An 18,778-nucleotide genomic window follows, 5' to 3' on the forward strand; every position below is an offset into this window, starting at 1 on the left:
CCACCCATGTAGCTGTCAAAGCTCCATCACAAATTCAGTTATGTGAATAGAAAGGGATTCCACTCAGTCAATGTTGCGATGCGCATTTGCCTGATACATGTCGTTGCTGGTGACCGGGAGGAAGGCAATGCTGCATGTTTTCAATTCATTAAATAAAACGGATACTTTTTGCAAGGGTTTACTGACTGTCATACAAATAATCAACCATCTACATACTGTAACTTTTCAGTGCACGTTTTTATTTACATTGTGACAACAGACCGACGTGATGGAATTCATGTTCGAGTTTTTATTGATCACATAGGGCAGCAGGCTACACATGGCGTAGCCGTATAGCTACATGGCAGTGAGATTCATTGTTCTTGTATGCTCTCGTATTATTGTTATAGTATAGGCTATTGTCAAGAAAGGAAGTACATTATTTTCAATCGTGGTTTTAATTCGTAGCCGAGAAGCAGTTTCCTATAGCAGCTTCGAATCCCAATCCGTCTCAGCCACAGCACTGTCTGAGACCGGCTATGGAAACAAATCATAAATAGACAGACTACTGTAAATAAAATAGCCTATAACATTATAAAGGATATAGGCTATACAGGCATTAAAGCGTTCCGTCTTGTGACGGATTTCCGTCAATTTGATTATATTTATATCATATTTTGATTTATATAAAAAAAAAAAATTTTAACTTTTCTTTTTAAATATAAAGTTTGCCAATAGGGATGTATCAGTAGTATTGGCAGTGGTAATAGTCGTAATAGTAATCCAGTCTCTTTTTTTATTTTCTAAAAAATAAACTAGTTCAACACAGGTAACCACTTTTGCTTAATTTCTTTGATGGCTCAAATGTATGCTCTAGTGCAGGGGTAGGCAATTAGGTTTGGCCGAGGGCCAAATTTTTTCCAAGCCATTGTATGGGGGGCCGGAAACAAAAACAATGGCTAATTTAATATATTGATAGTGAAAACATTTTAACTCTGTGACAGACCACCTTATAACTAAGACATACAGAGGCAGAGAATGGACAAAATAAACAAGCTGCATAGGTGGCATAATAAACTGTAAACGACATACACATTTGCACTGAACATTATACCTTTGTCTGTTTGCCATTTTATTATAAAACCAGAGACAAGCGCCTCTCTCTTATCGGCCTATCTTACATTACGCGCAACCAATGCGTCTATCTGACAGCCCTTTCTGTGGAGCACACTGGACTATTGAGAAACAATAGGAATTTTCCATTGGTTCTCCCAGTCCACGTGACCATTTTCCATTGGCTATAGTGACAGACATAGATATGTGATAAATGGATAGATACAGCGGATTAGATGAAGTCCAGGGAAAACAACCAATCTAGATATTTCAAGATTCTATGCTTTACATCCGCGCATTCTCTGAGAGATGCACAACATTTTTAGATGACAATCGATTCCGATACAATAAAGCAAGTCTTTATCACAAACAAATCCAAAGATATTCAATGTTTTACAAAACATGTATAGTGTTGCGCCCGGCTTTAGAGGGTTAAAAGCCTAATTGTATGTTTTATTTAGTTAATAAATGTCTTGTTGTAATTCCTTATATACCTATAAGGAAGCGTGAGGTCAATTTTAAACGCTCCGCCCCCTGGTTCACACAGGAACTGAGGAAAATGAAAAAAGCTGGTCGTGCCCTGGAACGTCGACTCAGACACTCTGGACTCACTGTCCACAAACTGGCTTTCCGTGACCATCAAAAGGTGTACTGCAAGTCCCTGAAAGATGCACGGTCAAATTTCTACTCCAACCTCATCAATAAAAACACTGGCAACTCTAAGCAGCTTTTTTCCACCATAAATCACCTACTGAAGCCACAACCATCCTCATCCACTGAAGCTACAGAAGAGCGATGCAATAACTTTATGGACTTTTTCAGATCTAAAGTAAACAACATCCGCTCTCTGATGCCCAGCTCTTCCTCTCTGTTTCCCCCTGCCTCTAACCCACCACCTGAGAGCTTGCCATCTCTCCCATGTTTCACTGAGGTTCAGCAGAGCCACATTGAAAAAACACTCAGAGGAATGAAACCATCCACCTGCACCCTGGATCCCATTCCAACTGCCCTGCTCAAATCAAACATCCCCAGCATCAGCCCAATCATCACCCAGGCTGTTAACCTCTCTCTTCAAACTGGCCATATCCCATCCACCCTCAAAGTTGCCATCATCAGCCCCCTCCTAAAGAAGCCCACCCTGGACCCGGAGGTTCTTGCCAACTACAGGCCTATTTCGAACCTTTCCTTTCTATCCAAGGTTTTGGAAAAGGTAGTTGCCTCCCAGCTCCAGGACCACCTTAAAAATAACACCCTGTTCGAGAAGTTCCAGTCAGGCTTTCGCTCATCCCACAGCACGGAAACAGCTCTGCTCAGGGTGACGAATGACCTCCTAATGACCGCTGACGCAGGATCACCATCACTCCTCATCCTCCTCGATCTGACAGCGGCGTTTGACACTGTGGACCACACCATCCTCCTGGAGCGCCTCCACAACACTGTTGGACTGTCGAGCCATGCACTACAGTGGTTCCAGTCCTACCTCTTAGGCAGGACAGAATATGTCTCACTGGGAGGACACAAGTCCAGGCTGCTCGAGGTCACCTGTGGTGTTCCGCAGGGGTCGGTTCTTGGTCCCATTCTATTCATCACCTACATGCTCCCCCTCGGTCGTGTCATCGGCAGACATGGAATGTCTTTCCACTGTTATGCCGATGACACACAACTCTACATAAAAACGGCCCCAAACCCCTCTGCAGCTCTGTCATGCCTCACCACCTGTCTTGGGGAGATAAAGGCATGGATGAACAGCAACTTCCTCCAACTAAACAGCAAGAAAACCGAGGCACTCCTAATTGGCACCCCCCACCAGGTTCAGTCTTCATCCATATCCCATCTCACCTTTGACGGCCAGGTAATCCCCCTCTCCCCCTCAGTCACAAATCTGGGGGTTCGATTTGACCCCCACCTGACCTTCAACACCCACATAAAACACCTCTGCAAGACCTCATTCTATCACCTAAAAAACATATCAAAACTCCGTCCCATTCTAACCCTGTCAGATGCAGAGAAGCTTGTCCATGCCTTTATCTCCTCAAGACTGGACTACTGTAACGGACTCTTCATCGGGATTCCTGGCAAGAGCATCCAAAAGCTGCAATACATCCAGAACAGCGCTGCCAGGATCCTGATGAGAGTCCGTAAACACGATCACATAACCCCCATCCTTCACTCACTACACTGGCTCCCCGTCTCATCCCGGATCAACTACAAAATCCTTACAATCACCCATAACTGCATAAACGGACACGCACCCCTCTACCTTCAGGAACTCATCACTCCACAATCCTTCACCCGCACCCTCAGATCCGCAGGTAGCCTGCTCCTTCAGGTCCCCAATACCCGGCTCTGCACCATGGGTGACCGAGCCTTCTGCACGGCTGCACCACGCCTGTGGAACAGCCTCCCCATCCAGCTGAGGGCACCACAGAGCCTGGACTCTTTCAAAGCAGGCCTGAAAACCTATCTGTTTAAAAAGGCCTTTGACTGTTAGCTTTTTATTTAAATTTTATTGCGCTCTGTTTTTAAATTGTCTGTTTATACTATGTTTTTAATTAACTATGTTCTATTTTTATTCTGTATTTTATTTTATTTGTTTTACTAATAACTATTTTATTCTATTTTTTTTAACTGTTTTAACCATGTAGCACTTTGGGATCCCAGCGAACAAAAAGTGCATTACAAATCCAATCTATTATTATTATTATTATAATGTAGCGCATCTTCTTGAAGCAGATTCAGCTTTTTTTGCTCCGATTTGACTTCAGTTTAATTGCATTGTTACTGTTTATGTGTGGTGCCGTCACAGTCATATATATATATTAGTAAAGATAAAGTTTGAATGACTTACTGAACTGGTGTTTTAATTTCACACCACACTGCTTGTTTGTTATTTCAGCACCAGGCGCTGTCCACCGACTTTTTTCATGTTGAGCAAGCGCTACATTGCACCTCACTGCTCACAGTTATTCATTCTCAACATGGATAAAACAAAGTATAATAAGCATTCTTTAGGTGATGGTAGTTTCTCTATTTGGACATTATAGCTAACATATAGCCTAGCCTAGTTGGTCTGATATATAATTAAAAAAATAAACAAGTTTTTTTTTTTTTATATATTCTGAAGGGCCAGATATTATTGCTGGTGGGCCAATTTCGGCCCACGGGCCGCCTATTGCTGACCCCTGCTCTAGTGTCTAGTCGATTTTGTGTTTTGAGCACAAAGTTCATCATAGATTAAGAGGCTAGAATCTAGCCTCTTAATTTTGCCCTCAAAGTGCACCAGATTGATGCATTTAACTTTAAAAAAAAGAAAGTAAAAATATGTCCCGGGGGGCCATGCCCCCCGACCCCCCTAGAGGGGCAGAGGTTCACCCACCACCACAGTCTCACTAAATCCTGTGGGAAACACTGAGGATTCAAATTATTTTACGGCTGTGGGTAGGGCGTTCCACATTGTTGTGGCATGTGTTTAGTCCCTTGTTTGTATGATGACAAGCTTTTTAGTTCATGGTTCAAAGTAATGGGAAAAGGGTGCTAGCTCGCCATCAATCAGAAGCTAGCCACAATACTTGCATTCACGCTCTCCAGCACACAGCCTCCCTGCCTGGCACAACAACCACAACAGTAGGGTATATAGTCACAGTCAGGACAGTAGGCTCTACAAGTAGGCTCCCTTAAAACGCTAACGCTATTAAAAAAAATACAGTGGAGGTTAAAATAAGAATATGACTTGGCCTGAAAAAAAGTTCAGTCAGGAGATCTTTTTTTTGCTTTAATCCCTGGCTATAGCAGGGGTTCCCAACCTTTCTTCCCCAGAGCCCCACGATTCCTTGGAGACATATAGGAATTAGGGCTGTCAGTTTATCGCGTTAATTAGATTAATTAATTACACAGCAAATTATCGCGTTATGAAAATTAACTCAAAATTAATTACAATTTTTTTTATATATATATATTTTTTTTATCTCATTCATTCCATAAGAACGTAGAATACACATTTACAGACTTTTTTTCCCTATATGGTCCATTTGCATGTTCTTGGTATCTGATTCTAGGGACATCTATGGATCTCAGGGAATGTATTCCCAGTGTCAGAAATACTGTGTCTGTTACTAGGCTTGAGTAAATTGTAATGAACCAAATGAGAATATCAATTCAATTTGTTTTTATCTTTGACTGTGAATAACACTATGCTCAAATTGACCAGACCTGAAAAATCTAAGCAAATTCATAGATGGAAGATGATTAAACAGAAGGTTTTGTAGAACAGTACTGAATTCTGCCATCCGGACACATGCAATTTGAAATATGATTATAGAATATAGAATATCAGGCATAAAATGGTTATGCGATTAAAATGCGATTAATTAGATTAATTAATTACAAATCCTGTAATTAATTAGATTAATTTATTTAATCGCCTGACAGCACTAATAGGAATATGATATAGGCTATACATGGGTCCGTCAGCGAGGAGATTTAGCCATTTGAGAATAGGCTATTATGGCCAAACGAAGGCCTATAGCCTATAAATATTATTAAATGTTTTCATAAGCGTAAAGATACAAGGACAACAGTTATATTAACGATCAAGTTAGTTTCAGGGCTCAACAGTGCAAGCATTTCACTCGCATTTGCCCCTTAAAATAGATTTGCGCGAACCGGACACGGTGTGCAAGTAATGGTTTTGGGTAGTGGGCGTGTCAAAGCGCCATTGTCATTTCATAATATACACAGAGCAGTGCGGACCTTCAATTTTAGAAGCTACAGGTATGACATCTAACTATTCAGCCCAGCGTTTGACAGCTCTGTGACAACTTATCTCACAAGTCACGCTGTTTTTATGTGTAAGGAAAATGCTGCGAGCAATGGTCTAAACGCACCTCGTCGCGGTAAAAACCTCTCTCTCTCTCTCTCTCTCTCTCTCTCTCTCTCTCTCTCTCTCTCTCTCTCTCTCTCTCTCTCTCTCTCTCTGCTGTTTCATTGTGTAAGGAAAAGTCCGCGAGCAATGGTCTAAACACACCTTGTCGCGGTAAAACTCTCTCTCTCTCTCTCTCTCTCTCTCTCTCTCTCTCTCTCTCTCTCTCTCTCTCTCTCTCTCTCTCTTGGAAAACTCTGCAAGCTTTGCATCCCTTCTCTCCTGATTCCTGATCCTATTTCATTCAAAAGGAAGATATTGATGGACATTAGCTATAGTATATAGCTCATCAGCTGTAACAATCATTTGGTTATTTACGTTTCAACAGTGTCAAAATATTAATTTAAATTATAATGAATTAAAGAATTGTATAAAGAACTTTCCATGTCTGTCACCTAATAATATATTCAATACTGCCAAATATATTAGTATGAACGACCAGCAAAGCTGAATGCAATGCGGAGAGCTGGGCTCGAACCCAGCGTCTCCTGCATTGGTGGTGAGCGCCTTGCCCACTGCACCACCTAGCCGCCCTGAGAGTTGTATGTTGAGTTGTTTTTTTGTGGAGGACATCTTCAGTTTTGCAGGATTTTTGGAGAAAGCATGGCACTTGAGACAAAACACACTATATCCTATATAATTGTATTTGAATTTACTTGTTTCTTTGTTTATTTACATTGCGTACAGCTTGTGTTATATTACGTTTTCTTGTATTTTCTTGTATTTTCTTATTTTTGTGGCCATCTTGGTCTATTTGTCATTTGTCAAGTAATTGGTTTTATTATATACTTATTGTTATGTGTCTTGTAAGCCCATATGGGCTGGGCATACACCTGTATGTAAGACACGGAAATAAAAAAACATCAACATCATCAAGTTACAAATATTACATATTGTGATAGGAACATCTTTATTTTTGTATTTGCTCTTTAACCCTGCTCAGAAAATGTCTACAATGTACTTCTGTGGAAATTGCCTAAGTTTTTCTGTTCTATATTTCTTTGTAAAGATGCAAGGAGATACACAGGTGGTACTTTCAGTCCCCCACACATCCTGCTACGTCAAATATAATGATAAAACTGCCCGTTGCCAGGGCAACACAGGAAGCTTGTTTCCAGTTAGAAATGGCAGGTTTGCATTTTTGCCCCCCACCCCTGGTATGCGGTATCCTGTCTCTGCATTTAAACCGTCTCTTTTCAGCGACACCTTGTAAACTGAAGTGAGACTCTGTGCACAGATAATACATTTAGCTTATCAGCTTCTATCCTTGATTCAAGTAAGCATTCTTTCACAGTTCCAACTGGGTCATTGTTAGCAAAAATTCCACCACAATATGATTTGCATAGATGTAAAAATAATATATACGTTATTTTAAGATAAATCCTTTTGATTTATCAGGTTAAGAACCCCATATTACTCCATCAATCAATGATCAAGCAATTATTTTCATTATCATTTCATTTTTATTTATTCGTACATGGAATTGTTACAGTCCAACAGTGTCTTCAGTACATATAGTTGACTTAATATGCTCCACTAAACTCCATGGCCGAAAGGAACAGGAAGAAGAAAGCTCTTATTGTACCTGCCCCTACACACATACAGTACACTGATAGACTGTTCATAGTGCAATGTTTACCAAACAAAATGTGCATACTCGTTTCTCCTCTTCTTCAATAATAAAATATCTCTAATCAACAGCTCACTGACTGCCCGCATCGCCAATTCCCCCACCCTCGCCCCCCCCACTATCATTTTCCCCCCACCTGACTCCATCCCTCCCACCCCTTTTACTGCCTTCGCCCCAGTCGACTCCTCCTTCATCATGGACCTCATGACCACCTCCAAGACCACTACCTGCTCCCTTGACCCCCTACCCACTACTCTCACCAAAGCCTGCCTCCCTGCTCTCATCCCCCACCTCACCGCCCTTTTCAACCAGTCACTATCCCTAGGCCACGTCCCCTCCCCCTATAAACTCGCCGCTGTCATCCCTGTCCTCAAAAAACCCACTCTTGACCCATCCAACCTCTCCAACTACCGCCCCATATCCAATCTTCCTTTTTTCTCTAAAACACTGGAACGCATTGCTGCCTCCCAACTCCACTCCCATCTCCAGTCCAACACCCTCTATGAACCCCTTCAGTCTGGCTTCCGTCCCGCTCACAGCACAGAAACTGCACTGGTTAAAGTCATCAAAGACCTCCTCATTTCCGCTGACTCCGGTGCCCTCAACATCCTGATCCTACTCGATCTCAGTGCAGCCTTTGACACAGTGTGTCACTCCATCCTTCTCCAAAGGCTGCACCAACTGGGTGTTGAGTGCACAGCACTTGGCTGGTTCTCCTCCTACCTCACAGACAGACACCAATTCATCTCCCTCTCCGGCCACACCTCCTCCCCCTCCCCCTCCCCAGTCACACAGGGGGTCCCCCAAGGCTCAGTCCTTGGCCCCCTGCTCTTCATCTGCTACATTCTCCCCCTTGGTCACATCATCCGTAAATACCACCTCAACTTCCACTGCTACGCTGATGACACCCAAATCTACATCAGTACACAATCCCCCCACAGCCCACCCCTCAGTCACATCGAATCCTGCATTACCGAACTCCAAACTTGGATGACTCACAACTTCCTCAAATTGAACAGTGACAAGACTGAACTTCTCATTATTGGCACCAAAACCACCTTCACCAGATCTGGACCCATCACACTCACCATCAACGACTCCACCATCACCCCCTCCCCCCTAGTCCGAAACCTTGGTGTCCTCCTTGACCCCACCCTCTCATTTGACCCCCACGTCCGCTCCATCGTAAAAATATCCTACTTTCACCTCCGCAACATTGCAAAAATCCGTCACTGCCTCTCCCCCCCTGCTGCTGAATCCCTCATTCACGCCTTCATCTCCTCCTGCCTGGACTATTGCAACTCCCTCCTCACTGGTATCAACTCCCGCTCCCTCCATAAACTGCAAATGGTCCAAAATTCAGCCGCCCGCCTCCTCACTAACACCCGGTCCCGCAAACACATCACTCCTGTCCTCCACTCCCTCCACTGGCTCCCGATCAAACACTGCATACACTTTAAAACACTACTCCTCACGGCGGAGCTGAGCGATCATGGAGTAGACGTGTTTCACATGAGCTCCCTTCTACCGTGCTGAATATACGTTTCTCCCCATTAGTCTTTATTTTATTTTTATTTGTTTTTTATCTGTTTGCTAGGTCGTCGTGTTTAGTATACTGTCGTCGACTTTTTTCGACTTTCTGCGATGACGGGGGTGGAAACCAGAGCCATGAGCGCCCCATCCAGCAAACCACCACCACCGGGCCTGGCCGCATCGTCGTCCGGTGTCGGGGAAATAAGCGAAGCTGTGCTCTTGGTCATGACCAAGCTACACGCAGACTCTGAGGCACGCGTCGCTGAAGCACAGAAGAAAGTGTTGGCGGATTTTTGTGTCAACCTCCGTCGTGAGATATCAGAAGAAATACGGCTGGCGGTGGTCCCGCTGACAGACAAGATGGAGTCGATTCACGCTGCCTCATCGGCTAATGCTAACGAACTAGCCATGCTAACGACGGAGGTATCATTACAGTGCGAGAAGATGGCGGGTCTCGAATCCGCCCTGCTGGCTAGGCAGGCTGAAGTCAACAAACTACAGTCGGCAATGGAGGAGATGCAGTCCCGGGATAGACGCCACAACGTCAGGATTGTTGGAGTACCGGAGGCCATCGGTGAAGGCCGTCTCTCTGAGACCATGCCCGAACTGCTGCAGAAAATACTAGGGACGGACGTCCTCCCTTCGCCTCCGGTCTGTGAGTCGGCCTACAGAGCGGGCAGGTTTTCTCCCGGCGTGAACAAAGAGCCGAGGCCCATCATAGTCAAGCTGAACAGGCTTCAGCAGAGAGAACTCATCATGCGGTCGGCTCGTACCAGAAGGGGTAATCTGAGGCTTGGCGATCACAAAGTGGCCATTTTCGAAGACTTTACGCCGGAGGTTCAAGCACAGAGAGGCGAATACAAGGTGGTCCTGTCTAAGCTATGGAAACTAGGCCTGAGGCCCACGTTATTCGCTCCCGCGAAATTATCTGTGTTGGAGAAGGTCGATGGTCAGCGTTCATTTTGGTCGTTGGCTAAAGCGAAGGAATATCTCGCGGGGATACCCGGGACTGTTGCTTGATATCTGTGTCGGGTGAGTGACTTGGCGGTGTGGGTCTATATACATTGATTAGGCCGACTATTCACAAGTACTTGCTGTCATGCCCAGACATGCTAACTGCCCACTGCCCATCCAACTAGCGGGGCTTCCCAATGACTTCTGTTACTTGTTAAAGCTGACCTCATGGTCGTACTTGTGTATCGCCTCTTTGGAAGCTAACGAGCTAGCTGAACAATGTACATAATAGGCTAACGTGCTATCCGGATTCATCACTAGCTTACGCGCTAGCCTCGGGCTAGCCAGCGGGCTTCGTCTATCGTCTGCGCTGAGACATTCGAGACCCGTTAATGGTTACGTATTTTGGTTGCTGTTGCTGTTCAAAGGGACATTGGTTTGCACAATTCAAGAGTGATCGAGTCCCTAACTAACTTCTGGTATGCTTTTATTTTTATATCCAGGTTGTTTTGAGCTTTGGGATCCATAGTAGAAGCCAAGGTCGGTTGAATATGCATATACAATATATGATAACAGGTTGGGTCGAGTATGGCTTGCACTTCATGGCTATATGGTTATATGGCTTGCACTTTAGCCATGACCCTCTTTTCCCTTTTTTTTCTTATTGTCGCTGTTTTTATGTCATCTGTATGCGCGATTTAAATGTGATCCGATTCTACCTTGGACTAACTGCTGATATGCCTTAATTTTGTTTTGAATTTTCCGTGATCCATTTATGCTATAACGTTGCGACATTAATATGCAGACTCCAAGGTAGATGGTTACAGGGTTGATGTTGAGTAATTATATAATAATGGCTAATTTTTCCATTATAGCTGTCATGTTAGGGCCAAGGCTCACGTTGGCTCTCGACCGAATATACATAAAATATGTGATAACAGGCTGGGTCAGTTTTAGCTTTGCTTGCACTTTAGCCATAACCCTCTTTTTCCTTTTCCTATTATTGTCGCTGTTTTAATGGCATTTGAATGAGCAATTTAACTGTGATTCGATCCTACCTTAGACTAACTGCTGATATGCTTTGATTTTGTTTTGAATTTTCCTCTATCCATTTATACTATAACGTTGCAACATTAATATGCAGACTACGAGGTAGATGGTTACAGGGTTGATGTTGAGTAATTATATGATAATGGCTAATTTTTCCATTATAGTTGTCATGTTAGGGCCAAGGTTCACTTTGGCTCTCGAACGAATATACATAAATTTTGTGATAACAGGATGGGTCAGGTTCAGCTTTGCTTGCACTTTAGCCATAACCCTCTTTTTCCTTTTCCTATTATTGTCGCTGTTTTAATGGCATTTGAATGAGCAATTTAACTGATTCGATCCTACCTTGGACTAACTGCTCCGACCGATATCTTTATTGAAACAATGTATGATAACAGGTGGTGTCAGGTGTTGCCTATTACCATCCCCGGATTAATGAATGTGTTTAATTCTATTCTTACATAGGTTATGTCATTTCAGCCGTTGTGCCTGATCAGAGGGACTGCTACAGGGGTGCACTTTGACCATAACCCCTTTTTTCCCTTTCTTATTTTTGTCATTGTTTAATTGACATTGTTCACACAATTTTGCACAATTAACCTGTGACCCGATCCTGCCTTAGACTATCGGCTGGGATGCTTTAATTTAATTTTGTTTTGAATTTTCCTGTACCCTTTTGGGCTATAACATTGCGACGTTGAAGCGCAGATTCGGAAATAGATGGTTGCAGGTTGATGTGGAGTTATTATTTAATAATGGCTATTTTTACCATTATGGTTGTCTCATGTTGGGGCCAGGGCTCAGGTGGTTTTCGACCGATATCTTTATTGAATTTTATTTTATTATTATTTGTGTTTATTGGACTAGTGGGGGTTTACTCAGGGGTTTATCTAGAGGGGGGTTGGAGTGGGGAGCGTCTTATTGGATCCATGTCTCTAGTGGGAAGTGATAGGAAGATGACCATCCTCAGTGGATGGGGCATAGGGTGGGGATTGGAGAGTGGGTATAGGAGGGCTTATAATAGGACGGGTGGGTTAGGGTTTAGAGTAGAAGGAGGGGGGGTTGTAGCTGGGGTGGTATTTTTATGTGTTTTATGTACTGTCGTCTTATATGTGTGTAATTGTTCCTCCTCTGAACTCCTGGGATTGACCGTCTGGGCCCGCCTGGATCAGCGCCTCTGTACTCAGCCTGGCTGCACTGGTATGTTCTCTACGCATTTATACAAGCTCGACCATGGCTAAATTGAATATTTTAATTTGGAACGCAGGAGGGCTTAACGCCCCACACAAGCGTGCCAGTGTCCTTTGGCTATTGAAGAGGAGAAATATTGACCTTGCTCTCCTTAGTGAGACGCATTTATTGGTAGGTGACGTGTCAAGACTGGCAAATCGGCAATATCACGTTATCTCCTCATCCTCAGCCGATGATAAGACGAAAGGAGTAGTCATAGTTACAAGACGTAACCTTGATATCAAAGTCTTGGATGTATGGTCGGACACGGAGGGAAGGATTACTATAGCAAAAGTTGAATTCTCGCATAGGAAGATGGCTATAATAGCATTGTATGCTCCTAACACATTTGATTCAGCGTTCTATAATACAATCACAAAGAATATGTTGGAACTTAATGGATACGCTCTCATTGTGGGTGGCGATTTGAATGCGTGCTGGGATGCGGAGATGGATAGGTCCGGGCCCTCTGAAACGAGCGACCAAAAACGGGCCTCTAAGGCCCTTAGGATGTGGGCCAAGGACACGGGGCTCACAGACCTTTGGCGCTTATCCAACCCCACCCTCAAAGATTACTCTCACCTGTCAGCCAGACACAAAAGCTTCTCTCGAATTGACTATGCATTCGCGTCCCCTAATATGTTTGATAGTTTCGATGTCTCATTGGTTCCCTTGGCTCTCTCAGACCACAAGGGGATTTTCCTTACGGCAACCTTTGGCAGGCTCTCCGCAAGAGCTCCCAGATGGCGTTTTAATTCGACCTTGCTAAAGAACGATGACTTCTGTTCTGAGTTCAGGAGTAAACTAACTGAATTTTTGCAGATCAACGTTGGCACAGTAGAAGACCCTAGGGTCCTGTGGAACGCATTGAAAGGATTTATCAGGGGTCATGTCACACTATTTGCCTCCAATTTGCGAAAATCCCGGTCAAAAAAGCTAGAAGGACTGGAATCATTATATGCGGACCTATACGCATCCTTGCAAACTAACTATAATGAACGACTAAACACACAACGTAAGATAGTCAAAAAAGAAATAAACTCCATACTTAAACAACAGTCTGAGTTCTTGATACATAGGACAAGACAAAATTACTACTTTCACGGCTCCAGACCTAGCCATCTATTGGCAATGAAAATACGCTCAAATGATCATTTCTCGGATATCCCCTCGATTAGGACGAGCCAGGGTGCAGTCACTACTGATTCGAAAAAGATCAATGACACTTTTAAAGAGTTTTACTCACAGTTATATAGCTCAGAGGGTAATCTTGATGACTCTAAATTTGAATCGTTCATTGGCGGGCTTGAGATACCCCACATTTCTGAGGAAGAGGCCAAGGAACTGGGGAGACCGATTACTCTCGTGGAATTGAGGGAGACGATTGTTGAAATGCAGAGGGGTAAGGCACCAGGCTGGGATGGTATTCCACCCGAAGTGTATTTAGCTTTCTGGGACCAACTGGGTCCATTGATGCTCGATATGATCAATTACGCTATCGAACAAGGGGAGTTCTCAAGAGATGTCAATATGGCGTTGATTTCTTTACTTCTCAAGAAGGACAAAGATCCCAATGATTGTGGTAGCTATAGACCCTTGAGTCTTCTCGGGGCCGATTTAAAAGTGTTTGCCAAGGTGCTGGCCCGTCGCCTGCAGAGATTTATGTCTGTATTGGTACACTGCGATCAAACTGGTTTTATCCCGGGGCGTCTGGCTGCAGATAATCTTAGGAGGCTGTTGCATGTAATCGATAACAGTAAAGACAATACAACTCCATCCACAGTTCTGTCTTTGGATGCCATGAAGGCGTTTGACAGACTTGAGTGGTCATACCTGTGGAAGGTACTTGAGGTCATGGGTCTTGGGAAGAGTTTTATTCATATGATTAAAGTCCTGTATGCCTCGCCGTCTGCGATGATACTGACAGGCAAAAACTGTTCCACACTCTTTCCGGTCTCCAGATCTTCTAGACAGGGTTGTCCTCTGAGTCCAGGACTGTTCGCGCTTTCCCTCGAACCTTTGGCCCAATTTATTAGGCAATCGGAGGACATCGTCCCCATAATGGTCAATAATACTCCACACAAAATTGCTCTCTACGCGGATGACCTGCTGATTTTCATGGACGACCCCTCCCGGTCGGCCACAAAATTATTGAGGATAATCGACGACTTTGGTAAATTGTCAGGCTTTAAGATTAACTGGAACAAATCAGCCTGCCTACCTCTTAATGAGCTGGCCAAGGCGGTACGACTACCAGCTGATATCCCCATAGTAGAACATTTTAAATACTTGGGCATAGAGATATTCCCCACGCTGAACCAAACTACTAAGTACAACTTCACGGGTACTTATGATAAAATACGCCAGGATCTAGACAGGTGGTCGTCCCTTCCTAACTCCTTGCAAGCCCGGGCTTCCATAATCAAAATGAACATCCTGCCTAGGATAAATTTTATTAGCTCAATGCTCCCCCTGCCCCCTCCAATAGACCACTGGCGTAAGGTACAATCGATGGTATCTAAGTTTATCTAGAATAACAAACGCCCGAGAATCAAAAGGGCTACTACTCAACGTAGAAAACAAGATGGGGGCCTCGCAATCCCTGATTTTAAACTTTATTTCTGGTCCTTTTCACTGAGACCTCTGATGTGCTGGCTAGACCCTGTAGAGGCTGTATCGTGGCGCTCCTTAGAAGCGGCGGCGGTATCTCCGCTAAGATTGCAGGATGTGGTGTACTCCACTGTCTCTATTTCGAAATGCCGGCTGAGGTATGGACCGATCATAACTCACGTGATCCAAACGTGGCGTAATGTACAGAGGTCGTGTGGGGTTAAATGCCCATGGCACCTGGACTCTCCAATTTTTAATAACCAGCAATTACTTGTAGGGCACAAGCCGGTTAATATTCCTCAATGGCAAAGGAGGGGAGTGCATACTCTGGAGGATATTTATGATAAGAACGGCCTCCGTGCGTTTCAGGACTTAAGAGAATTTTATGATCTTCCCGGCGAGTCCTTCTTTCTTTACCTTCAACTAAGGTCAGCACTGAGGGCGCATGGCGTACCGTGGGCTCAAGCTTTGCACCCACACCCCTTCCTCAGGCTCATAGTGGACAGAACGACATCCAGAGGGTTTGTCTCAGACTTTTATACGCTCTTAATTCAATCCACGTATAAAAATTTATCATTGGATACAATCTGGCGTGTGGATATCCCGGAGTTGGACCCCGAGTTTGACTGGGATGATGTTTGGGCAAATGTGGCATTATCTTCCCACAACCCCAATCACCAGCAAATTAATTTTAATTATATTCATAGGACCTATCTTACACCTAGGAAGCTATTTGCTATGGGACTGATAACCGACTCTCGGTGCACTTTGTGCTCTCAAAAGGCCACTGGCACTTATATGCATATGTATTGGGATTGCCCACCAGTGGCCCGTTTCTGGAGGTCAATAACGGACAAACTTTCAGATCTGTGTGGCTTAACTATCCCATTCACAGCTGTTACGCTACTCCTGAACGATATAACGACACTACCCGCGTCCGTACAACTGAAAAGGGTTGTCCTAGCGGGCGTCACAGCAGCGAAGAAGCTTATAGCAATGAGATGGAAGGAGCCTGAGAAGCTTACAATGATTAACTGGTCCCTAACTCTATTGGATGTGATTTATCTTGAGATATCCACGGCTCGGGTGATTGGGGTAGGGCAGGCTGGCATTGACCTGTGGTTCGCAGCAGCTGAGAAGGTAAAGACCGCCGTGTGCGGCTGAGCGGGGTTGGGGCGCTTGATCGGGGGGGTCCGGCGGTCTCTGGGGAGGGGGAGGAGGAAATGTCTTGTCTGTCTTGGTTTTTGTCTTGTCCTTCTTAACTTTGACTGGGGGGATTTTAGGGGGGGTTGGTATTTAGCTATTCTGCGCTATATGTCAATTCACATGCCATCTCCCCAAGGGACTAATATTGGCAGACTGATTGACCTGTCAACCAACTTGGAGGAATAATTTCTTTCTTCTTACACTTTACCTTCTGCGAGTTTGGCAGTCTTGAACATGTGTAAGGGACCTAGGCTATCTACAGTAAATCTGCGGCAACACTCTCATAAACAATCTTTTAAGTCACTCCACTTTGTAAAGGTGGGGAAAGGTTGCCATGTTTTGAAGACCCTTTTTGTTATTGAAGTAGCCACCTATATTTGATAGGTTGGACGCTGTTTCTTTTTCTTTTTGTCTTTATAATTTATTATTCTGTATTATTATTGTTTGTTATTCTCCTGTGAAGTTATGTTTTTTGTTACTGTGGTTATTGTGTTGTCCTGTTTCATGTAATTAATAATAATAAAAAAATTTGATCAAAAAAAAAAAAAACACTACTCCTCACCTTCAAAGTCCTCCACAGCCTGGCCCCCCCCTACCTGACTGATCTCCTTCTTCCCTACCGCCCCACCCGTTCCCTCCGGTCCTCCTCCACTGCCTCCCTCACTGTCCCGACATCCAAGCTTAAAAACGTTGGAGATCGGGCCTTCTCTCGTACTGCACCCCGACTCTGGAACTCCCTCCCCCAGTCCATCAGAGACTCCCCTACACTTTCCACCTTCAAAGCTCGCCTCAAAACCCACCTGTTCTCCCTTGCCTTCAAACCCCCCCCACCCATAACCCCCCCCCCCCCCCTCCAACCTGATTGATGTCTGTCTCCAGTCTTTTTGTGCTATCATGCTGTCTTCCCTGTTCCCCCCATGGTCTCATGTTCCTTTTGTTCTTGTTTCTTTGTTGTTTCTTTGTTTTTGTTTCTTTGCTTTTGTTTCTTTGTTTTTACTTTTGCTCCCGACTATTGTCAGCGACTTCGGGTTATTGAGAAGCGCTATATAAATTAAATTAATTATTATTATTATTATTTACTTATTTTGCAGAAATCAACACAATTAAATGAACATAAATAAATACATTTTGTGTATCTATCAGTTCAATTGCATATTTACTGAGGTTCATTCATTTATACACACACACACACGCACACACACACACATACACACACACACATCTATATACATTATATTATAACTGTTAACTCTTTCAGTGCCACTCACGAGATTTCTCGTGTTTTTTTTATAGGTGGTTGCTAGTCACTCACGAGATTTCTCGGAATTATTATTATAATTTTTTTGCGATCTGAAAAATTATTGCATCACCCGAGCCTACCCGAGTATTGCCGAGCTGCGCCGGTGATCACTGTGGAAAAAAGCGCCCCCTGTCGTCTCCCAGATGACATAAGTGATTTTGGAATGGACTCAATGAAAATGAATGGGGAAAAAAATCCGGTACTCCACATTTTCCAGTTCACTGATCCAGCCGGGGTTACTAGAGTTCATTCTGGAGCCTCAGATCCCCGCGGATCATGGAGATCCACTGTGTCGCGTTGGATCCATACACGTATCGATTTTTTCGAATGGTGATCAGGAATTGGAATATACCAGTTGGATACCATCTGATGTCAGGTAAGGACTCTATGTTATCAGTGGTAGGATAATCAGAGTAAGTTTGATGAAGTTATAAGCTGTTTTGTGAAATGTCTTCTTTCGGTTTCAATGTAAAACTCCGAGAGGAAATCAACGAGGCGATTATCCGCGCGCGGCCGTAATGTGCGTGCGTGCACGTATAATATTGATCATCTAGCGTTTATTTGAAAACGATTCATAAAAAGGCCGACGAATATCAACGTTGTGGAATATTCCACTAAAAGACGATTTTCATAGAATGCTCCAGAATGAGCTGTTTTTTATATCAAAACGGGGGCTTTTCTAACTGCTCTGAAACGGCAACGACGCGATAAAAAAACAATCTGCCTTCACAGCACTGTCTGGAAAATAGTCTTTGATAATGCGATGGGCAGATTAGACACATAGCCATAATTTAAAACATAGATTAGGCGATATTAACGTTAACATTGGCGCGGATGGTGGCATTCAAGCGGTAAAATGGAAAACCAGGCGTGGCACTGAAAGAGTTAACACTGTTCATAATAACACTGTTCTATTATATCATGTATTATTCTATATTATACTTCTATATACTATACTATTATACTATATAATTGTATTATTTTTAATATTATTATACTATAACTAAATCATACTATATACTAGGGCTGTCCCCGACTAAGGATTTGGATGGTCGACTATGATTGGCCAAAATTTGCAGTTAGTCGACTATTGGTAATTTTTTTTTAAATAAAAGTATAATATTTTTAATAATTTTTTTTTAATTTTTTTATATTTTGTATCATTCCATTTGGGCTGTGGGGGGTGCTTAATGTCTGAAGGAGTCGACTGAAGGCTTATTGTCCTCTGCAAAAGCATGCAATTGGTCCACTGATT

General features: G+C 43.5%; 1 protein-coding gene across 1 annotated transcript in view; it reads left to right on the forward strand.

Annotated features, from left to right (window-relative positions):
- The window catches only part of sirt5 (sirtuin 5), a 54,644-nt gene that overhangs the window by 8,780 nt on the left and 27,086 nt on the right, over window positions 1-18,778 (forward strand). The gene's annotated exons all lie outside the window — the stretch shown is intronic.

This window comes from Notolepis coatsorum (genome assembly GCF_963971535.1).
Source record: "Notolepis coatsorum genome assembly, chromosome: 2".
NCBI lineage: Eukaryota > Metazoa > Chordata > Actinopteri > Aulopiformes > Paralepididae > Notolepis > Notolepis coatsorum.